Below are 21,356 nucleotides of genomic sequence, written 5' to 3'. Positions count from 1 at the left end.
GATAAATAATAGATTAGACGAGTTCCCGTGTCGTTATGAGAGCCATATACGAGAGACATAATGCAACAGAGATTCTATAGTTATATACTATATAAAATAGGTATATATAAAGAAAGGGAAAGAGATAGGACGGTCGCGTCGTTGCTTTTCATTCGACGACTTTTTCATTCGCGAGAAAAACGAGCGCACGGAAATTCTTTTCCCTCCCCGAACAAATGCTCCTTTTTTCGAGTATCGTGTGAACATTTTTTTCATACGACGAGGGAACCGAAAATTTTCAACTCAAACCAAAAGTGAAAGGCCTTTTGAGTGGCCTTTTAAGTGGCCTTGAGGATATCGATCTAGCACAAAAGATTCGAGCCAATTTTTTAACTATTTCAAACCCAATAATATCTTTGATAACAATGATTGAACAAATCATTCAAATTCAATTATTAGTATAGCCAAAGTGAAACGCCTCACATCTTGCATACAAAAATCATCCACCAGGATCCTTGTACGTGTTTGTTAATAATGCAGTATGTTAACTTTTTCTTCTCTTTTTATCTGGTTATTTTGCTTTTTTGTTTTTTTAATTGTGCCTCCTTTAGCATCGACGTTCTCGTCGAAGTAGCAGCTCGACGTCGTTCCAGCTCGCCATTAGCTCTTTCCGTAGCTCGTTGAGAGATAAACTTACGATCCTGTCGCAAGTTACCACGTTCCTGCGTTTATATACCTCCGGGGACTTTTTTCCTTTCTTTTTTTTTTCTCTCTCTCTCTCTCTCTATCCCTCTTTCTGGTTTATTCTATCTCTCTTCCCCTGTGAAACGAGGCGTGTTTCACGAAGCCTAGCTTTAACACGCTCTTCTTTTCATCTCTGTATATAGGTACACCAAGAGAAAGAAAGAAAAAGTAAAAAAAGAAAGAGGAAACTAGGGGTTCAGGGGAGAACGTATCTCGATGATCTTTACGCCGGCGCTGACACCATGAACGTCGATCGAGTGATTGCATTGTACGAGACAACGCTGCGAAATCCAATTTTCTTTCATTTTTTTCTCCTTATTTATCGCGTTTTCTTATTCTCGCCAAAATGAAATATCGTCGTCGCTGTAAAACAAGGTTCTTCGAGAAATGTGGTGGAAAAAAAAAAGAAAAAAGACAATTCAATTGGGTACACTCTTGTTTTCTTATACTTTAATCCTTTTAGACGTGACTTATTTCGAATCTTAGATCGCATTGATAAATCATTTAATGAAGGAAAAAGTAATTGCAAAAAAATATGGCCGAATAAAAGACCGAGATAAATTGGACACGGACCGAAGTGACAAAATAAATGTAATCGTCTCGAACAAATTATCCTCGTTATGGGTTTGAAGAGGGGAAAAGAAATGAAGGTCGAGCTGCCAATACGAACATCGTCCGAAATCGTTTTCGCGTCGTACTATCGTCTTCGTTTTTCCTACTAGTTGCGAGTTAAAGTGTGCGCGCGAATCGAATGAAGCACTTAAAAGGATTGCCGGGGTGGTGGTGTATGTATCGACGACCGGGAGGAAGTCACTTAGTTTAATGAAAAAACGGAGCGGACTAACAGCGAATGAACTTCGCAGCAAAGCTTCTCCAGGGACAGTATTTTCCTCTTGTTTCTCTCTCTCTCTCTCTCTTTCTCAGTTTCGCGAGAGGATCGAAAGCGTCGACTTGGAACACATTCACAAAACTTTTATTAAATCGCTCCAGGCGGACTCGACTCTTTTTCTTTTCTCCAATCCCATGATGATATTTTGAAGTTAATGAGAAGATCTTTACTAATTTTAAATATATTTATTTCCTTCTTCGTATAGTATAAATTCATTTTGAAAATTATTTGACTTATCGTCATGAAGTCTTGGTTATTTTTTGTACAAACTATTCGTAAGATTGTACTATTCCTTGTATTATAGTGCTCTCGTATTAGTCGTTCAATTGACCACGAACGTGCGCAAGTACGTGCGCAAGTGCATGCGCAAATGCGTGCGCAACCGTTCTTCCTCGCGTCCTGTTACATCTCTCCTTACATTTTCTTTTTAATTTGCTTTTAAATACGCAAAGACTTTCTTCGTTAATATTCGTCCACGTACATTGGTAGATAATTTATTCATTCGTTTGTGTAAGAATAGATTGCGTAAGGAAAAAAAGAATGTTCAATTTATCTTGTTTTTCCTTTTATTTAACAATTTACATAATGTCATCGCAACAATAGTATTTTTTTTCACGAGTAATCATCTCGCAAGTCTCGCGGAAAAATCAAAAAGAAGATAAGAAACATCGAGGAGGAAGTTGGGATTTTTCTGGTCAACGTGAGGTATCGTGAAACCTGGTGGAATACTAATTTGATCATCGACTAGGCGATGATAAATAAATTCATTCGAAAAGCATATTGATTTATCGACATAATTATTAATTACTTATATATACAAGAGTTCGAATGTTATCAATGTTTATTACAGATTATTCATTTCCAATAATTACGAATCACAATTTACAGCGAAAGTCAAACGATGTTTTTCCATTCTATAGAAAAATGAATTTTATCGCGCGTAGATAAAATCGATTCATTTCGATTTCTTGGCAACAAAGATAAGGATATTTTTAAAAAATAAAAAGCTAATTAAAAAGCATCCTTTCGATTACGACCGGTTAAAAATTTAACATGACTAATTATGTGTCAAAAGTTTCCGTGTCTCCTTTTAAAACGAATACTTTTACAAGAATTATTTTGATAATTAAAGCAACAACGTCGTATAATGTGTGCATAACGTGTATATCGAAATGCATTAGAAATAAATGACCGGAATTAAATGATCGGAGAAAATCGATTTGTCTTGTTGTAAAGAACGAATCTAGGATCGCATAGAAAAACCGATTAGGAACATAATCGAGCTCGGTAAATTATCTTCCAGTCCGTGGAGGTAAAGTGCTCAAGGCACTTCCATTCCTTATCGTAACGCGCGTCCCATGAGAGAAAGGGAAAGAGAGAACGAAGAAGAAAAAGAAAGAAATAAAGAAATAAAGAGAAAGAGAGAGACTGTATGGCCTTTGAACACGACATATAATTACCCGAGCGTCCATTTAAAAATAATACTTCGAGCCAAGCAGACGAGGAGAATTGGAGAGAAGTGGAGAGAATGGGAGAGAACATGCGCATACGAATACGGCGTTTACGCGTCCGTAATTTTGAGCGTGTGTATATGTTATGCGCGCGCGATTCTTGCCGGGCGCGACTAATACAGACGTAAGTACACGTAACATAGAGATAGATACACGGATAGAGATCGTAGACGAACGGAGCATGCGCACGAGAGAACGCGTTACTCTTCTAAAGGAAAAAGAAAGAGAGAGAGAGAGAGAGAGAATCAAACGAATGTGTATTTTATACGTGGCTTACCATGATACGGGGAGGGGGGGGAGAAGAACATTCAGGACTCGCGAAAAGAAAAAGAAAGAAGATATACATATATCTTTATCGTCCTTCTTCCAAACTAAAAATAAGAGAGCAAAAAGACCATTAGTACTTCTTCCTTTTGCGATTTTTACATCCGGAAAATATCGATAACTCGTTCCAACGGTGTAATACACTGGATAGACACCTGCCTCTCTCGTACCTACCGACCATTACTATATCCCTTTCTCTTTCTCTCTCTTTATTTACAAGAGAGACAGATGGTTCTCGTAAGTTGGACACTTCCGCGAGGGTCCCTACAACCACAAGTTATCTACCTTCAAGAAAATTTGTTTTTTCTATCTTTTTATTTCTTTTGCAATTAACGGAAGAAACTGTTTCTACCTTTACTCTCTCCTTCCCACATTTCATTGTATTTCTCAAATGAAGAAAATCGAAGGACAACGATTAGGTTTTCGCTCCTTCGATTTACGACGCGCGAAGAATGCGCGCGCACATCCATTCACCCAGAGGAACCCCCCCGTGCACACACGAACTCGAGCCACCCCAGCGAAAGACTCTGTCTCTCTCCCTTTTTCTTTCTTTCTTTCTTTCTTTCTTTCTTTCTCTCTCTCGCACTTTTGTTACTTTTCTTTGAACTCACCGTAATGCATACGCATATGTCCGTCTTCTTTCCGTGCATATATATCCGATCGTTCGACTCTGTCTTTTTTTTTATTTCGCTTATCTTCTACTACTCGTACGTATCCATCCTTCTTTTCTCTGTACGGTCGTCGCCGGTGATCGCAGAAAGAAAGAGATGGCGATACCAAAAGTACCCGTGCTAAGAAACGAGACACACGATGTTACGCGGCGCACACGCATTCACACGCATTCACTCGCATTCACCCGCGAGGCACAACAAGCTACTACTACACACACGCGTATATAAGTATGTATATAGACGAAATGATAAGCACGTTATACACGACGCATATATACGCACACGCGATACACGCATACACACACACACACGCACACGCACGCACACGTAAACGCGCGCGTACAGATGCCAGAGAGATGCGAGAGATCGAAGCAACGTTTTTTCTCGCCGTCGTCGACTATTATTTTCTTTTTCTTTTTTTTCCCTCCCCCTCCCGAATATCGTCAACGACCACTAGCAACGTTGTTCACGAAATCAAAGCGAAACGATTAATTATTACACTAGCACACACTTTTTCTTTTTTTTTTTTTTCGAATAAAATTATCGACTTTTTTTCCTGCTACAACGTTCCTCGTCGTATTCGTAATCGTCTCCGACGTCCTCCTCTCGTCCTCGTCGTCGTTCGAAACTCCAGTTTAACGAGACACGTTCACGAGCACCGCGCGTATCGCGAGCCGTCCATTTTCAACGACATTATAATTATATTCGCGAGAAAATTATTGACGATGTTTGCCGATTAACGAGGAGAGAGTAAACCAAGAGAAAAAAAATCCAGACACCGCACCTCCCTTGTCACAAAGCACTCGCGGCGACAGCAGACCACAACACATGGCTGCGGGCCTCCACCGAGTTCGACCAAACTCGGCAATACTCGACTAACTCCGTGCAGGCTCGTCGCTAGTGATCGAAGGACCACGTTGCTCTTCATCGCCGCGTTATGATATCATGTACAAATTTATCGTATGTCAAAATTTCAACTAAACAATATCATTTAAATTATGCGAATAATTGCATCAGACAAAATTCACATTTCTCAAATAATAATTCTCATTTATTCTTTTTTTTTTCGTTAATCGTTACTCGTTACGATAAGAACGTGTTACCGACCGCGTTTATATGAAAAACTTGTGTTCTCTATCTTTCAGACGAAACTGGGCTGTACCACCATTAGCAAAGCCGTTAAGACGAAGGAAGAGGAGCTTGAAAATTTAAAGCAGTATATATGTGTATATATACTACTGCTGGTACTATTACTACTATTACTACTATTACTACTACTATATATACGTCGGTACGCCTTATGCTTCGGCATTAATCGACTGATTATCATCTCTCAAGCGAGCAAAATGACTCGTATTTAAGATTCTCCGAGTTCTTTAAATTTGTACATCAACAATTCTTGTAAATTCTTCTTTTCACGAGCTTCCTTTGTTCTCTTCATAGGACCCATCACTGCTGCGACGAGAAAAAGGGTGGAAGTCGTACCGCCTCTTTCTTTCTTTCTTTCTTTCTTTCTTTCTTTCTTTCTTTCCTTTTCTCTTTCTCTTTCTTATTCCCTAGCAAAGCCAAGCGATTCGATCCCAGCATTTAATTTGCACTTTATTGCGGCGATTAAGGCGAGCTACTCTACGATGTCTCGTGTAAGTAAAAGCATGCACGTAGCTTACCCAGATCACGTTAAACATTTCCCCGAGGAAAAAAGAAAAAGACAAAAAGCCAACGAAGAGCCTAAAATCTTCGTAAAACTCGTTGCATAGACCACCACCTTTCGTTTAATTAAATTGACTTCGAATGCCCCTTTCTCGAAAAAAATACAAAACGACTGCCGATCGAAGGAGACGCGGCATATTTGAAATTTATATTTTTCTCGAGTGGTGTAAACTCTTGCAAGGATCTTTTTCTCTTTATCCCTCTCGTTTATTCCAATTTTGCCTCGCTTTTGATATTCACAAGCATCTATCTTGTTTTATCGAATTATTCAAAGATTTAAAAATATATAAGAGATTAACGAGAACTTCTGGAGAGGTCGAAATTCAGTGGTTCAAGTTAATTCCTGTATCTAAAGCGTGATGAGAAGTAACGGGGAATATAGGGGGAAAGAGAAAAGATGCAAATGAAATTACTGTTTTGGAGAACGAAAGGCAAGCAGTACATAGTTGTAGCAATAATAGTAATAGTAGCATAGTGGTAGTAACAAATATAGGTGAGAATAGTTCGTTGCCAATTTCCAATAGTAGACGCACATGTTTGCATGCTCCACTATCGAGATGTTCCATTATCCGAACACTGCGTACACGCTGCTCACTTTCCTGCTTACGTTATCTACTATTAAAACAAATATTATGTCTTTTTTTTTATTGCTCCAGTATGAAATTGAAATCGTACGCATTTAAAAATGAGGTGTATTACAATGAAATCGATAAAAGAAAAATAGTACAGAATTAGAGCGAAAGTTGGCTTTTGTTCTAACATAGAAAAATATAACTTCAAAGTTGTAGATCTCGTGTACGTCATTGCCGTGTTCATCTTCATCTCCGGCAACTCGTCGCCTTCCGCCGAATAGTCCAGTCAACGCGGGCCTTTTCCTCCATGTCTCAGGAAAGAGGGTAAGAACTTGATATAAGGGTAAATAGACGACGCTGAATCGAATGGTGCTAATTTTTTTGCGGTAAGAAGTGCCGTTTTTGAGTAAAAGGGTAAAAAAGGATAAAAATTGGTAAAAAATGGCTTTATCTTAGAATCTAGGCATTTAATCGAAAAAAGTTTCAAACAAAAGTTGTAGAGAATTAAAATATACATAAAAAATGTTCTATGAGTTATCTTCGTATTTTCAAAAATAAGCGAATAGAATTGGATTGAAGATGGGAAAATAATTGTAAGAGTGGGGAAGCAAGTCCCGCCTCTCAGTCGGCTTTTACACGCGAGCGGGCTAGTGTGCGTGCGAGCGTCCGTGTGCACTAATACACAAACGAAGGATCTTCGGCAATCTTCGGGACTCTCGGTCTTGAATGAAAGTGCGAGTGAGAGAACAAACCAATATTTCTCTCTTTTTATTTATCATGCGATAACGAGTATTATTGTCCTTGGCCATCGATTGTTGAGCGTTCTGATATTTCTCTTTTTATATTTTTTCTTTCGGTAGCGAGAATTTTACGTCTTGGCCATCGAGCGTCGAGCGTTTTGTATACGAGTGCGAGTGAGAAAGAAAACCGATATTTCTCTCTTTATATTTTTTCTTTCGGTAGCGAGAATTTTTCGTTTTGGCCATCGTGCGTCGAGCGTTTTGTATATCTATATATATCGGCGTATAAGCGCGGCATTTTTAAATCGAATCTTGATGCTTATGGCACGCCGTTTCTTTATTTATTGTCAAAAATAATGAACCTTGAGTAAAAAAAAAAAATAATTCATTTTAGCAGAAACTATTATTATTTAGTGGAGAGTAAAAATAATGAATTAATTTTGTGCCTCGCCATAAAATTAATTAGAATAATTAATTGATATAAATTCTTTGCCTCACAAAAATTTATTTATATATCAAATTGAATACGTATTCTCTTTAAGACGAAATTTAAAATTTAAATATTTTTCCTATTAAATTATGTATTTTATAAAATTTTAAATTACTGACTTTTTGTCTCGTAAAAATTTATTAGTTTATCAAATTAAATACGTATTTGAAAAAGAACCAAACACAAAAAAAAATTTATAACCACACATAAAATTAATTCAAGATATATATGAAAGGATATTCTAAAAACGTGGAATTTATTTTTTGTCTATACATAATTTTAATTCATTTTTATTATGTTATAAGAAAACAGTAATGCATTCTGATTCATCTTCGAAGTCTTAAGAATTGTACGAAATAAATTGAGCTATTATCAAGTGGTGCGTTAGCGTAAGTAGTAACGTCTTCGCTTCTCGCGCTGGGTATTTAACGTTCGATTCTTCGTGGGGGAATTATTTTTTTTATAAGTTTTTCTATCCTTAACAAGGAAACGGTCAGTGAGTCCCACCTCAGATTTTTTTCAAATTTTGCACTAAAGATATAAAATTTATTAAGAAATCAACATTATTACGCGAGTAATAAAGTTACTAATTATAAATTAAATAATATCCAATAAATAACAAAAATTAATTTTTAACGTGCCGAAGCGAGACATTTTTAGGATGATATTTACAGGATGAATTTGTAATTTAAGTAATAAATCTTCCTTTATTTGTGCAAGATGTAAAAAAATTTATTGCTTTTAATTTTTTTTAATAATTTTAAGTTTTTTCTATATATAATTAGAAATTAGGAAACGTAAAAACAATTTATATAACCTAAGGATAGAAAAACTTATAAAAAAAATAATTCCCCCACGAAGAATCGAACGTTAAATACCCAGCGCGAGAAGCGAAGACGTTACTACTTACGCTAACGCACCACTTGATAATAGCTCAATTTATTTCGTACAATTCTTAAGACTTCGAAGATGAATCAGAATGCATTACTGTTTTCTTATAACATAATAAAAATGAATTAAAATTATGTATAGACAAAAAATAAATTCCACGTTTTTAGAATATCCTTTCATATATATCTTGAATTAATTTTATGTGTGGTTATAAATTTTTTTTTGTGTTTGGTTCTTTTTCAAATACGTATTTAATTTGATAAACTAATAAATTTTTACGAGACAAAAAGTCAGTAATTTAAAATTTTATAAAATACATAATTTAATAGGAAAAATATTTAAATTTTAAATTTCGTCTTAAAGAGAATACGTATTCAATTTGATATATAAATAAATTTTTGTGAGGCAAAGAATTTATATCAATTAATTATTCTAATTAATTTTATGGCGAGGCACAAAATTAATTCATTATTTTTACTCTCCACTAAATAATAATAGTTTCTGCTAAAATGAATTATTTTTTTTTTTTACTCAAGGTTCATTATTTTTGACAATAAATAAAGAAACGGCGTGCCATAAGCATCAAGATTCGATTTAAAATGCCGCGCTTATACGCCGATATATAGATATACAAAACGCTCGACGCACGATGGCCAAAACGAAAAATTCTCGCTACCGAAAGAAAAAATATAAAGAGAGAAATATCGGTTTTCTTTCTCACTCGCACTCGTATACAAAACGCTCGACGCTCGATGGCCAAGACGTAAAATTCTCGCTACCGAAAGAAAAAATAAAAAGAGAAATATCAGAACGCTCAACAATCGATGGCCAAGGACAATAATACTCGTTATCGCATGATAAATAAAAAGAGAGAAATATTGGTTTGTTCTCTCACTCGCACTTTCATTCAAGACCGAGAGTCCCGAAGATTGCCGAAGATCCTTCGTTTGTGTATTAGTGCACACGGACGCTCGCACGCACACTAGCCCGCTCGCGTGTAAAAGCCGACTGAGAGGCGGGACTTGCTTCCCCACTCTTACAATTATTTTCCCATCTTCAATCCAATTCTATTCGCTTATTTTTGAAAATACGAAGATAACTCATAGAACATTTTTTATGTATATTTTAATTCTCTACAACTTTTGTTTGAAACTTTTTTCGATTAAATGCCTAGATTCTAAGATAAAGCCATTTTTTACCAATTTTTATCCTTTTTTACCCTTTTACTCAAAAACGGCACTTCTTACCGCAAAAAAATTAGCACCATTCGATTCAGCGTCGTCTATTTACCCTTATATCAAGTTCTTACCCTCTTTCCTGAGACATGGAGGAAAAGGCCCGCGTTGACTGGACTAGAAGGCCGCACGGTGTCACGACGAGCGTAGCTGGGAGAGAACCAAGGGAGCTCGAAGGGACCATGGTGCAGGAGGAGGATCATGGTAGGAGGAGGAGAAGGACGAAGGAACGCGAACGAGCACGAAGGAGCACGAAGGAGTCGGCGCATCGTGGTTGACTTCTATGCCGGCTCTCTGCGCCGAGACAAAGGCACCTTCATTTTCTCTCTCTCTCCCTCACTTTTGCTCATGGTTCTTTCCGTCTCTCTATTATATCGCCCTCCTTCCTTCTGCAAAGAACTCTCTTCCTCCTCTTTTCTCTCCTCTTTTCTTTCCTGTCCTTCTGCTCCTCCTATTCTTTTCTTTTTTCTCCTCCCCAGTCTATCTGTTAGTATATTTCTCTTTTATCTGTTTTTTTCTTTCCTCTCAGCATCACAACCCAAGAGACGAGAAAAAAAGGAAAGACGGAAAGAAGGGGTTTGGGTAGATTTCATCGATGACAAACAACGCGACGCGATAAGGGCGAAGAAGTAAAGTGACGGGCAATTAGAAAACGTTCGGATGTAACTCTTTTCCTTAGCCATTTTAATACGAAAGACACCAAAGCTACCCTAATAATTATTAACTCGGATCGATTCCTCGTTGGCGAGAGAATCAACATCGATAAATAGAGTTTGCAATATATATATTCCCACGAGTATCGATAAAACGTGTACTCGATTAATCGATCGATCCAAAATACCGTATAACCATTTCTTCTACTCTCCGAAAACTTAATAACACCAAACATATTTTCTTATAGGTAAAACATTATCCTACATATTCGATTTTTCATCGATTAAATGGCCGGTCATTCTATTTCGTATATTCATACATATCTCTGAAAAATGAGGTATATAAGAATATATAAATACATACTCATCTTTTTAAAAGGATTCAAACAAATATGATTAAATATCAAAGTTCATAGTGTTGTTATCGAAGAAGATAGAGTTATCCAAGCGTATAGAAGGAAGATCGAAGATGCTCGTCTTTCTATTTACGCATACGCCCACAATGTATATACACGTGTGCACGTGAAAACATAGAGAAAGAAGAGAGAAGTGTGCATATAAGAGTAATACGAGAAGATATATATATATATATATACGCGAGGCGTAGGCGGTAGCAAATAAGAATACCGTGAACATGCAATAAAAGGAGTAACAAAGAAAGAAGAGAGAGAACATACATACATAGCACGAGAGTAAAGCTCGTACAAGGAATCTTCGATTCTCTTGGGTTTTCGCAGAGCGCACCCTCGTCACGCCTCTTTGATAAAGAGGGAGAGAGAGAGAGAGAGAGAGAGAGAGAAGGATGAAGCAAGAACGTCTATGTATCCTCGATGTAAGCGTGTATATATCAGCTTTGGTCCTCTCTCTCTCTTCCTTCTTTATTTTGCTTTTTCTTTTTCTTGTTCTTTTTCTCTTCTCTTCTCTTCTCGTCTCTTCTCTTTCGTCTGTTTTTTTTCTCTCTTCGAAGAGACTCGTGGAAGACCCCACAATGAACTACACGAAGAGGCTCGTGTTAAGGGTAAACGCGCATAGTAGCTTGGCTTCCCTCATCCCTTTCCATTAATAACAGCTTCAGGGATCCTTCTTTGCCTTTTTAACAGTCGCACGTGAAAACTAACACGAGTGCTACTACCTGTCTCCTGCATCTGGCCAAATGCGAGAGCAAAGCTCTCTTCTGCGGCTTCTAATATCTCGCCTTTTCGATTGCGTCGGTGTTGTTCGTTACAAAGCACCGCCGACTTTCCCTGAATAAAATGTGTGTACAGTCGTTCTTTTTTTTTTTTCTACTCTTTTAAAGCAACCCATGTTATATTGCACAACATAACCGCTGCCAGCTACCGGTGCCGTCACCCTGCCACTTTTTCTTTTTCTTTCTATCCTTCGAATTATTCACGAAAATTCTTTCTTTTCCGTTCATTGGTTAATATATTATATTTTTATACCTTCTTCTGGATTTTTTTGTGCGTATCTGTGTATTATATTGAAAAAAGTTTGAGAAAATAGCAACTGTGCGATCGAAAGCAACGCTTTTTGTTTCAATAGAGAGACAAACGACATGACCGTATCTCTGAGTCATCTGGTAGTATATTAAATTCTCTCTCATCCCTATCTTCTCGAACAAGCCTGAAGCCAGAGGATTAGATGGATCCGATCGCCGTTGTATAAAAGGGCTGATCGACATCTGCTCTCTAGTCTTGCGGTGACATACACGATCGTATCTGCTCTTGAAAGCTTGACATGTCGACAAAAAAGAAGCAAAAAAAAACAAAAGAACAAAAAGAAAAATATCAATTCTAGATATGTATATGTGTGCCGGTGTAATTATATAATTGTTGAGTCGAAATAATTATCAAAATGAATTTTATAATTAGAAAAACCGGTTCAAAAAATATACGATGCAACGAATCATTTCACGTTCTTGTAAATGTATGCGTGATGTGAACATGCGTTAAGATAAACGTATTAATTCATATATATGTATATATTTGCCTAATCGGAGGGACGCGGGAAGTATTTAGAAAACATGAAATAATCACGGTCATGACTTCTCATTGCTACTCGAACGATTAATTAGGTAAGATAAACGCCCTTTGCAATTGGTAGAAAGGGTATTTGGTTTAGTGAAAATTAGAGCCAGGAAATTCAGCGCGTTGCTATGTGGAGTTTCGTTTGGTAAAATATCTACCCTTCAGATTCGCCACATACAGCTAAATTTTATGTAAGAGAAGGTGGGGACGTTGAAAAGCATGGCTCGTGAAATGATTCCCAGCCCTCGATCGTGTCGTCAAAGCGGTTAGCAGGGTTCATTTAATAAGCAAACTGATGCACGTAGTACGTACATACGCGTATCTATATATGTCGCCGTTAGATCGTATAATTCATTTAAATCGTGGAAATCCTTGTTGGGAAAATAAACGAAAAGAAATGAATTACATGCTAAAACTAGTAGTTACATGAAATAACGAAATTACACATGTGAATTCACGCGAGACAAATAGTTAAAGTATGAAATTGAAATTTGATCCCAAATATAAGAACAATATTCTTCGACGTTACGATTAACAGAAGATCTACGAGCACTCGATGTTCGCCTTCATTTTATTTTCGTTTTCATAGTTTTAGAAGGAAATATAATTTAATCCTTTAAATCAATAGAATAACTCTATCTCCAGATTCGATAACCTTCAAATGAAAAAATACATATTTTCTGCCTTCGGATTTGCAACAGCGCAGTATAGGCGAGTATTCAAACGAAATCGAAGAATACTTTTTTTTAATCATGCATGGTATCAAATTTCAAGTTCATACCTTAACTATTCAGTTAAGATATGTAATACTATCTTTTTTCATACTTTTATTGGTCGGTATAATTATTTGAAAGTTTAATTAATCAGATATGGTGTTAGGATCATATTAAAAATAGCAATGTTTTCCTAGAACATAAAGAATAACCTGATATACGGGTCTTGGAGCAAGCGATGCAATCATTTGGGCAAATAAGCGTGAAATTCTCGATTTGCTTCTGCGTAGACGCAGTGGGTGGCTGACAAAGAGACCGAATCATGCTGCTTCGATTGTGTGCGTGCGCGTGTGTTCGTGCGTGCAATCACGTGCACGCTGCGCTCCTCGTTCTATCTTTATTTCTCTCTCCCGTTGTCGGCGTTGAGAAAAGTTGTCTCGTGCCCTGAGAGAAGCCTCGTGCACTCCGTCACACGAATTCTCTACGCGCGTGCGAATGTATGCGTGCGAATGTATGCGTGCGAACGTATGCGTTGGCCGTAGGCCGAAGTTACGAATACTACCAAGAGAAAAGGGACGGCTGCGAGTCGTAAATGTGAATACGCGATGAGTGTATATGGTGTGTGTGTATGTGTGTGTGTGTGTGTATGGGTGAGGCAGAGAAAGAGAAAGATGTAGTAGATGTTTGCTGGCACGGAACGAAACGAAACGAAACGAAACGAAACGAAACGAACGAACGAACGAACGAACAGGGATAAAATGATGGAAAGAGAAAGAGATTGAGTATCTACGGAAAGGAGATAGAAAACGTTGAGAGCATCAGGTGTAAGTGTATGTATGTGCGCGCGTGCGCATACGCGTATATGAAAAGGACGGGAATTTGCACGGAATGAGAGAGGAAGAAAGAAATGAAGATAGGATCGAACTAAACAGGGGGAAAGAGGGAGGAACGGAAGAGAGAGAACGAGTACAACGACTGATATACGTATATATATATATATACACACTGTTTCATAGAAGATACCGAAGAAAGATAAGGAGCAAAGGGGTGATAAAAGTGCGCGCAGTCCTACGGCACTGACGATAGAGAGAGAAAGAGACGAGCGAGCTACAAGAATATCGAACGACGATATCGAATCAGGAAAGGAAAAGTGATATAGAGAGAGAGCAACAAAGAGAGTATACCTACTACTACTACTACTATTACAAGTTGGAAATAAAGGGAAGAGAAAGAAAAAAGTAAGCAGATTGGGAGGAAGCGGTTTGCGTGGCCTGCATTTTATCAAAGCTATCCTTTAAATCCCTGTCTGTGCCCGCAACAAACTCTTTGACAGAGCAAGCGCAACCACGAAACACGAGAAAGGTGCGAATAATCGTTGCTTGACTCCGTTCGTACACGCACAAGTATATAGTTTAACACTTTCTATGTACGCACGTTAGTCTCCTCTCTTTTACTCTCTCTCTCTCTCTCCCTCCCTATACGTCTGCAAAGAAGACTATATAATTTGTATGGGCGTTCCTAGCGATATCGTTCATTCATTCCGCGTCAGAGCGAAGTCCTTATCCTTTGAAATCCGAGGCAAAGCACGAAGGAACTTTTTATTCGACTAACCGTAAGAGAATGAAGTAAAGGTGACTGCGATCAACGCGACATTCACCCATCGTAAATCATTTTAATGATCCCATGATTACGTCGATCCTTTTTTTCCCTATTACCAATTACATTTACATACATACATGCACGTGAAAGTCTGCGTACGCGTATGCGCATGTACGTGCGTGTTCTTATATCCAGATAATATCGTTAAGCTATCGAACGATTTCATAAATACTAGTATTAGCATCCAACAAATGCGATCGTATTATCGTATCAACCGGAGAACGATTTTCTCGATCTCCGACGTTGCTTCCGAACGATTTCCGTATCTTATACGATCGACGACAGTATTACGAACATCGTAACAAGTTGCTGCTCTCTTAACCAGCGGCTGTTGCATTTGCTGCTGTTGCTGCTGTTGTTGTTGCTGCTGCTGCTGCTGCTGCTGCCCGTGGCGATATTCAATGTGAAATCGACGATGCGTGCTAGTACTCTATGTACCCATGTGTCTTAGTATACGCCTCTTTCTCTAACTATTCTATCATTCTATCAATCTTGACTTTATACCAAAGAGCCTTGCCGTATACCAAGATGTAATTAGCAAATGATTTATCGCTTTAAGGAAAAGTTCTAAATATATATTATAGCTATTTATCTTTAATACGTTAACGTATCTAAATACCTTCGTACCTAACGTACCTTCATATCATTTGATTAGATCAAAATATGATTTCCATAAACGTTTTACAATTATATTTGAAAATATTAACGAATTTGTAATGATCGGAAAAAGAATGAAAATTTGTTGTGAATCGACCTGTATTTAGAAGGTAAGTACGCGTATTGACAACAGCCACTGTACGCCAACATCCCCCTGTTGCCGCAATCTACAGCTTGGTATATTCACTCTGCTATTATAATTACATATTCTCGTGTTATAGAACGAAATAGTATTACTCTAGTCCCACATTGACCTGCGCCCTCTTAACACTCGCGTACACCTACCAACACGTATGATTATGCATGAACGCCAGTTTACACGGTATTAAATATTATTTCGTAACTCCGTGATCAAATTTATTTCATTATCGGACGATTCCGAGCGTATTAACATTTAAAAGCTTTCATAAAATACATAATAATTAAAGTAATTAATTATATATATATTATATATATACACCGAAAATACGTATTTTTTATTAGAGTTTTCTTTCATTTCTTTCATCTCTGCCAGCTTAGAATATATTTTTTCCGTATTCTTGTTGTTATTTTATTTGATCTTTTTAAAGGAAACTCAAGGATATAGTTAGTACTTCAAAGATCGAAACGTCGACGACGACGACGACGACGACGACAACGATGGACCAACGTATCCACGAGCGTATTTGCTTTTGCGAAGCTGTGCTAATATACGTACGTACGTAGGTGTGTCCTTGTATACGCGGCGCGCGCGATTTGCACACATAACACAACGAGTACACTGTATTACGAGTTTCTTTGATGTCGAGGCCACGTCAAATACCGGCTTAGCTCCCCAAGAGCGACGGTGCAATCCATCGTGAAATTGAAAAGTCGCCGACAAGTACGATCGAGTCGAAAATTGATTCTTCGATGATCGCGTGCATCCTCTATCGATAACAAACGAAGGACCATTATTTACGCTTAAAATAAACGAACGGAGGAAATAGAAAAAAAAAAAAGGAACAAAATTATATCACATTTGCGAAGAACCAGTAAATTCCATCTTAACTTGGCCACCCTCTCGAAACTTTGGAGACGTAATAAATACTGCATATATAGCTTTTACTCGCTTCATTTCCTTTCAGATCAAAGAACTATTTTCTACCTAGTTGCGTATCCATCTTTTCTTGTTTCTTTCTTTTTTTTTTTTTAAACTTATTTATACCGCCGCGTCGATAATCTTTCTTTAATAAGGCGAATAAATAAACAAATTGTTACGCTCGTAAAATGATCCAACCCACCCACTCTCTCCTATTCACTTTTCCTTCGTCTTTGATTCCTAACTCGATGCGACGTGGCGGATGGTTTATTTTTTTTTTCCGGTCTGAAAAATACAAGAGACTACTCGGTAAGGACGTAATTTTGTTCGAATCGGTCTTCCGGAGAATGGCTCGTGAACGAGATGAAATACGGTGGTGTGCACGGATGATGATCGTAGCATTAAGCGAGTTTCGATTCGTTAGCCAACCTCCTCTCGTGTTCTTTTTCTTTCTTGCCAGGTGAGAACGGATATAAAATCGAAAACTCGTTCCGAGGCAACGCGAACAACGCGAGAAAGAAAGAGAAATATTTGTGTGTGCGTGCGCGTGTGTTTGCAGTCAAACGTTCGGGTCCATCGTCGTCGTAGTCGTCGTCGGTACGCAATCATAACTGATTGGCGCAATCAGGTCGACAGAACGAACAGATTGTTCCCGGGTATAATGGTGCACGCGCGCAAACCTTCGCTTTATCGTGGGAAAATCGGCTTGTAATAATAATCGTAGGGAAAATCGCACAATGGTAAATATGTTTTTAATCAAGTAAAACAGAATTCTAGCGGGGCACTTTCGTTCGAAAAAAAATACCAAACAAACGAGCACGTAAATATATGCACATGGATAAATGCATAAGCAGATATTACGATTTGTTGTTTGAAATGGAATAATGATAAGAAAAAAAAAGGAGAAAATGAATACGAACAAATAAAACGTAAACGTAAAAAAAATAAAAATAGTAATATGTAAAAGGAAATTAAAGCTAACGCGTTTGGCTTCCACGAGGACGGTTATATTCTATAAGTTGAAAAATAAAACGAACGGGACGCGCAGTAGTATAAAAGCTTAAGGATTATCACGAATATCGTTACAAGATAGGTTTGCTATAATAACCCTTATATACATATACATACAGGGGCGTATATATATACAAATGTACATAAATCATTAGTCTCTGAATATTTTCCGATAGGAATAAACGTGACGATAAGGGTGAAAGATATCCGGAGGGCAAAGTATCAACGTTGTAGCTAACAGCGCGATAGGAAGTGCCACCAAGGGAAAAGAGGGATTGTGTGCAAGCTGGCATAGCGATGCACCCGGTTGCAATGATTGTTATCGAGTGGAGGTTAGCGGACAGGCCACGTCGTTGTTTGCATTCGACGAGGTTTGGAAGGAAGTGCGGGTGAGAGATCGCATGGTGGCGGCGTCTCCTGATAGGCGGAGCCAAGTGGCGGTCGATATGAAACACCCCCTCAATGAAACAACCCCCGCCACCTTTATCTCCCTTCCTTCCCCTCTTTCCAAGCCTTCTCTATTCCTCCCTCTCTTCTTTACTTCGCCGGCAGTACCACCACCACTACCACCACCACCACCACCATAAACTCCTTCCTTCCTAGCTTCTACCTCAAACTCGAACGTTTCTGTATTGCATATATAGAATATCTCTCTCATTCTCTCTCTCTCTCTCTCTCTCTCTTTATAACTTCAGACTTATATAACGTAATCCGTCATAACTGTAGTAAACTATGATATGGTTTTTACCAAAAGAGATAATCACCGGTAAAAAAATTTGATCCGCCTCGAGAAACAAAAGTCGATGGCAAAGTGCGTTAAACGTGGAAATGGCTCTCGGCTCATCGGTTTTTCCTTTCCTTTCTTTATCCCTTATCCGTTTTTACAATCCCCATGGTATTAGAAACTCTCTATCGGGTGGTCTGAGGTGAAGGGTTGGAAAGGGGTTCATCAAGTGTTCCGGGTATGTTTATTTGAATAGGCGGCGGTCGATGATAATGAAGGTTTGTGGGTTTCCTAACTGGAAAGGGGAGAAACACAGGGTTTAGACGTATTTTATTCGCGCTCTTATGGATTTTGATTGGTCTTTGAACCAGAGACGTTTCGACTTTGACTACGTACCTACGTACGTTTTGTTTTTTCTATTTTTTTTCTCCCCTCCTCCAGCAGTCTCCAAAATAATATCGTATTTTACGAGTTGACCAAAAGAGATATATAGAAAAAAGATATAGGTTAGAAGTTGTCTTTTCTTCTTTGGTAAATTTGGTCGAAAAGCAAAGCACGTCCGACGGGTGGTAAGCGAAAAGCAACGCGCTGTCAACGAATCGATATCCGGATGGGCGTGGCTTCCTCGATTCTCTCGCGGATGGAATAACGTGGAATCTCGCAATGCAGATGGTTCACGCTCTATGGATGGATTTACCATCCCATGGATTCCAATTCATTTTAAATATCCAACGGTGGAATCAAAAGAAACTTAACAAAAATGGTGTGTTAAAGGTGTAAACACAAATTCGTTTTTTATTTCACCGAACAGAAAGTGGAATTAAAATCAACGTGGAAATATTTTAATACCTATTCAATGGTAAACGCGATAACGACATGATTTATTACTACAATAAACTTCCATGTCGGTGGGATATTCGTGTCAGCCAAGCTACTTGTTTCGCTTCAACACCCATCGTTACGAGTCCTTTCCTTTTCTATCCTTCTGTTCTTTCTCTTGCTCCCCCCCCTCTTTCTCTTTCTCTCTTGAACAAGGGATCGATGTATGTAAATTACTGAACGGCGGACTGAAAAATTCGAGCACGGCAGATTTGCAATTTATATAGGAACAAGGAAGGACAACGCGAAAAGTAATCGGCCAGTAATAAATCGAGTTCTTTCTTTTTTTCTTTCATTATTCCCCGTGGGAAAGTTCCTTTTGTTTTTTCTTCCGTCATTAATCTATGAGATACAAAGAAGAATTGAAAAACAATCGTTTCAACGGGCAATAACATTAATGCTATGGTATTAAAAGAAAAAACAAATGAAAAATTGTTTAGCTATTAGAACTTGGAATAGAAGATTATGCGAATAAATGGCTAACGTGGTGTAGGAGCCACGCATAGAGAGAGAGAGAGAGAGAGAGAGTTATAGGAAGCATAAGCTCGAGGCAAAGCTGGTAGGAATATAGAGCGAGCAATGCCGAACGATATTTCATCGAAAATAGGGAACGTATAGTAGCGGTGGTAGCGATCGATATATCTCATTATCCTGCTCGAGCTCGTAGCGACTCCATCAAAGCGCGATCCATCATGGTCCGCATACATAGACCGCGAACCATCGATAAAAGCTTTCTTGCGAGTTTATAACTCGCCTTCGAGTCCAAAGAAAACGCACACGGTGCTCGTGAACGACTACGCGTCACGACGATATCACCATTCCAAACGTTTTCCATAAATATCTTTTACTATAGTTGCTACTCTCTCGACGTGTATTTTTTCCGAGATATATATATGTATGTGTGTATATGTTACAATCATTGCATAGGTTGCCCGGGGCATTGTATAGAATGTCCGCCAAGATTGGACAATGGACATTTTATAGTTTAATTCTTAAGTACGGAAGGAGATTTTTAGGCAGCTCTGAGACCGGTCTAACCACGAGGTTATCTTCTGGGTAGAACGGAATCCTGGACAGAATGAATCCAAAGCTATCTCAGGAATTCGGGCCTGTGAAGTTACGATTCTCTTTTTATATACAATAAATAGAAGTATTACTTTTTTAATTAAACAAATGTAATGTGCCTACTACGCAGGTAAGGGTTGAAAAGTTCAGAAACTATCGTGGAGAAGGGTGAAAATTTTTATCATGATATTTTTTAGGGTTACACACAGCACCGCTATACGATGTTTCGTGATTTACGATGCGATCTCCCCGTCGATTTCGTTTACGGTATCTTCTTCCTTAACGTCCACCATCAAAATCAATCGAATCCTCATTTTTATTCCATCGAATAAACTAAATAGATTGATTATCGATGTTCGCGATCAACTCCGTTATATTTCGTTATTACGCTTCGCGTCAAAGAGATAAAGAGCGTGAAAAACATGAAAGAGAGAGAGAGAGAGAGAGAAGAATATAATAATAATAATAATAAAATAAAAAAGAGAGAAAGAAAATGGGACGGATTACGGGGAGAGGAACAAAGATGCAGTTAGCAAAGAGGCAAAGTATGAAAGTACTACATATGTACACAGTCTCGAGAGTAGCCGGTCGTATCAATAATAAGAGATTCTGCCGAGAGAGAGAGAGAGAGAGAGAAGAAAACTAAAAGAGAAAGAGAAAAAGAAAAATAGAGAGAGAGAGGACTGGCTCATGTTTATATGCAAGTTTATTTCTTTCACGGTCTGGTCCTCATTCACGAGTCGCATTATCTCGCTCTCTCGCTCGCATATTCCGCCTCTTAGAGCAAAATCCCTCCTTTCATAAGCCCTTCCCCCTTTTTCTCTTTCTCTCTTCTTCTCTTTCTAGCTACCCATTCCTCGGTCCTGCTCGAGCCATTAAAATTCTGAGCGCCACACTGCTGAAAAATTACGACCCTTCCGTCCTTCTCGCGCTCGTCGCTAAGCTAGTCGTCTCTCACAAACACACACACACATACACACACATACACACACTATTCCTTCTTGCTCGGTCCAAGCAAGAGAACACGTTGGCCGTCTTTCTCTCTACCACTTTTATCTCCCGCTTCGTATCTTCCTTTCGTCCTTCTCCATCGCAACCTTACCTCCTCTCCTCTCCTCTCCTCTCCGCTCCTCGCCACTCCTCCGCCCCCCC

The 21,356-nt window shown here is 38.4% G+C and overlaps 1 long non-coding RNA gene across 2 annotated transcripts in view; it reads right to left on the bottom strand.

Annotated features, from left to right (window-relative positions):
* Positions 1-21,356, bottom strand: part of LOC122519183 — a 98,526-nt gene that overhangs the window by 52,480 nt on the left and 24,690 nt on the right. Inside the window, exon 1 of one of the 2 annotated variants that reach the window (XR_006304268.1) lies at positions 4,059-4,993. The exons of the other annotated variant lie outside the window; for it this stretch is intronic. This is a non-coding gene — a long non-coding RNA (uncharacterized LOC122519183). Of the gene's footprint in view, positions 1-4,058; positions 4,994-21,356 lie in introns of those variants that run through there. 2 annotated transcript variants of the gene reach the window in all.

The sequence above is a fragment of the Polistes fuscatus genome, unplaced genomic scaffold (assembly GCF_010416935.1).
Source record: "Polistes fuscatus isolate 324 unplaced genomic scaffold, CU_Pfus_HIC Scaffold3, whole genome shotgun sequence".
In the NCBI taxonomy this organism is placed as follows: domain Eukaryota; kingdom Metazoa; phylum Arthropoda; class Insecta; order Hymenoptera; family Vespidae; genus Polistes; species Polistes fuscatus.
This window is presented reverse-complemented; position numbering and strand designations above follow the sequence as displayed.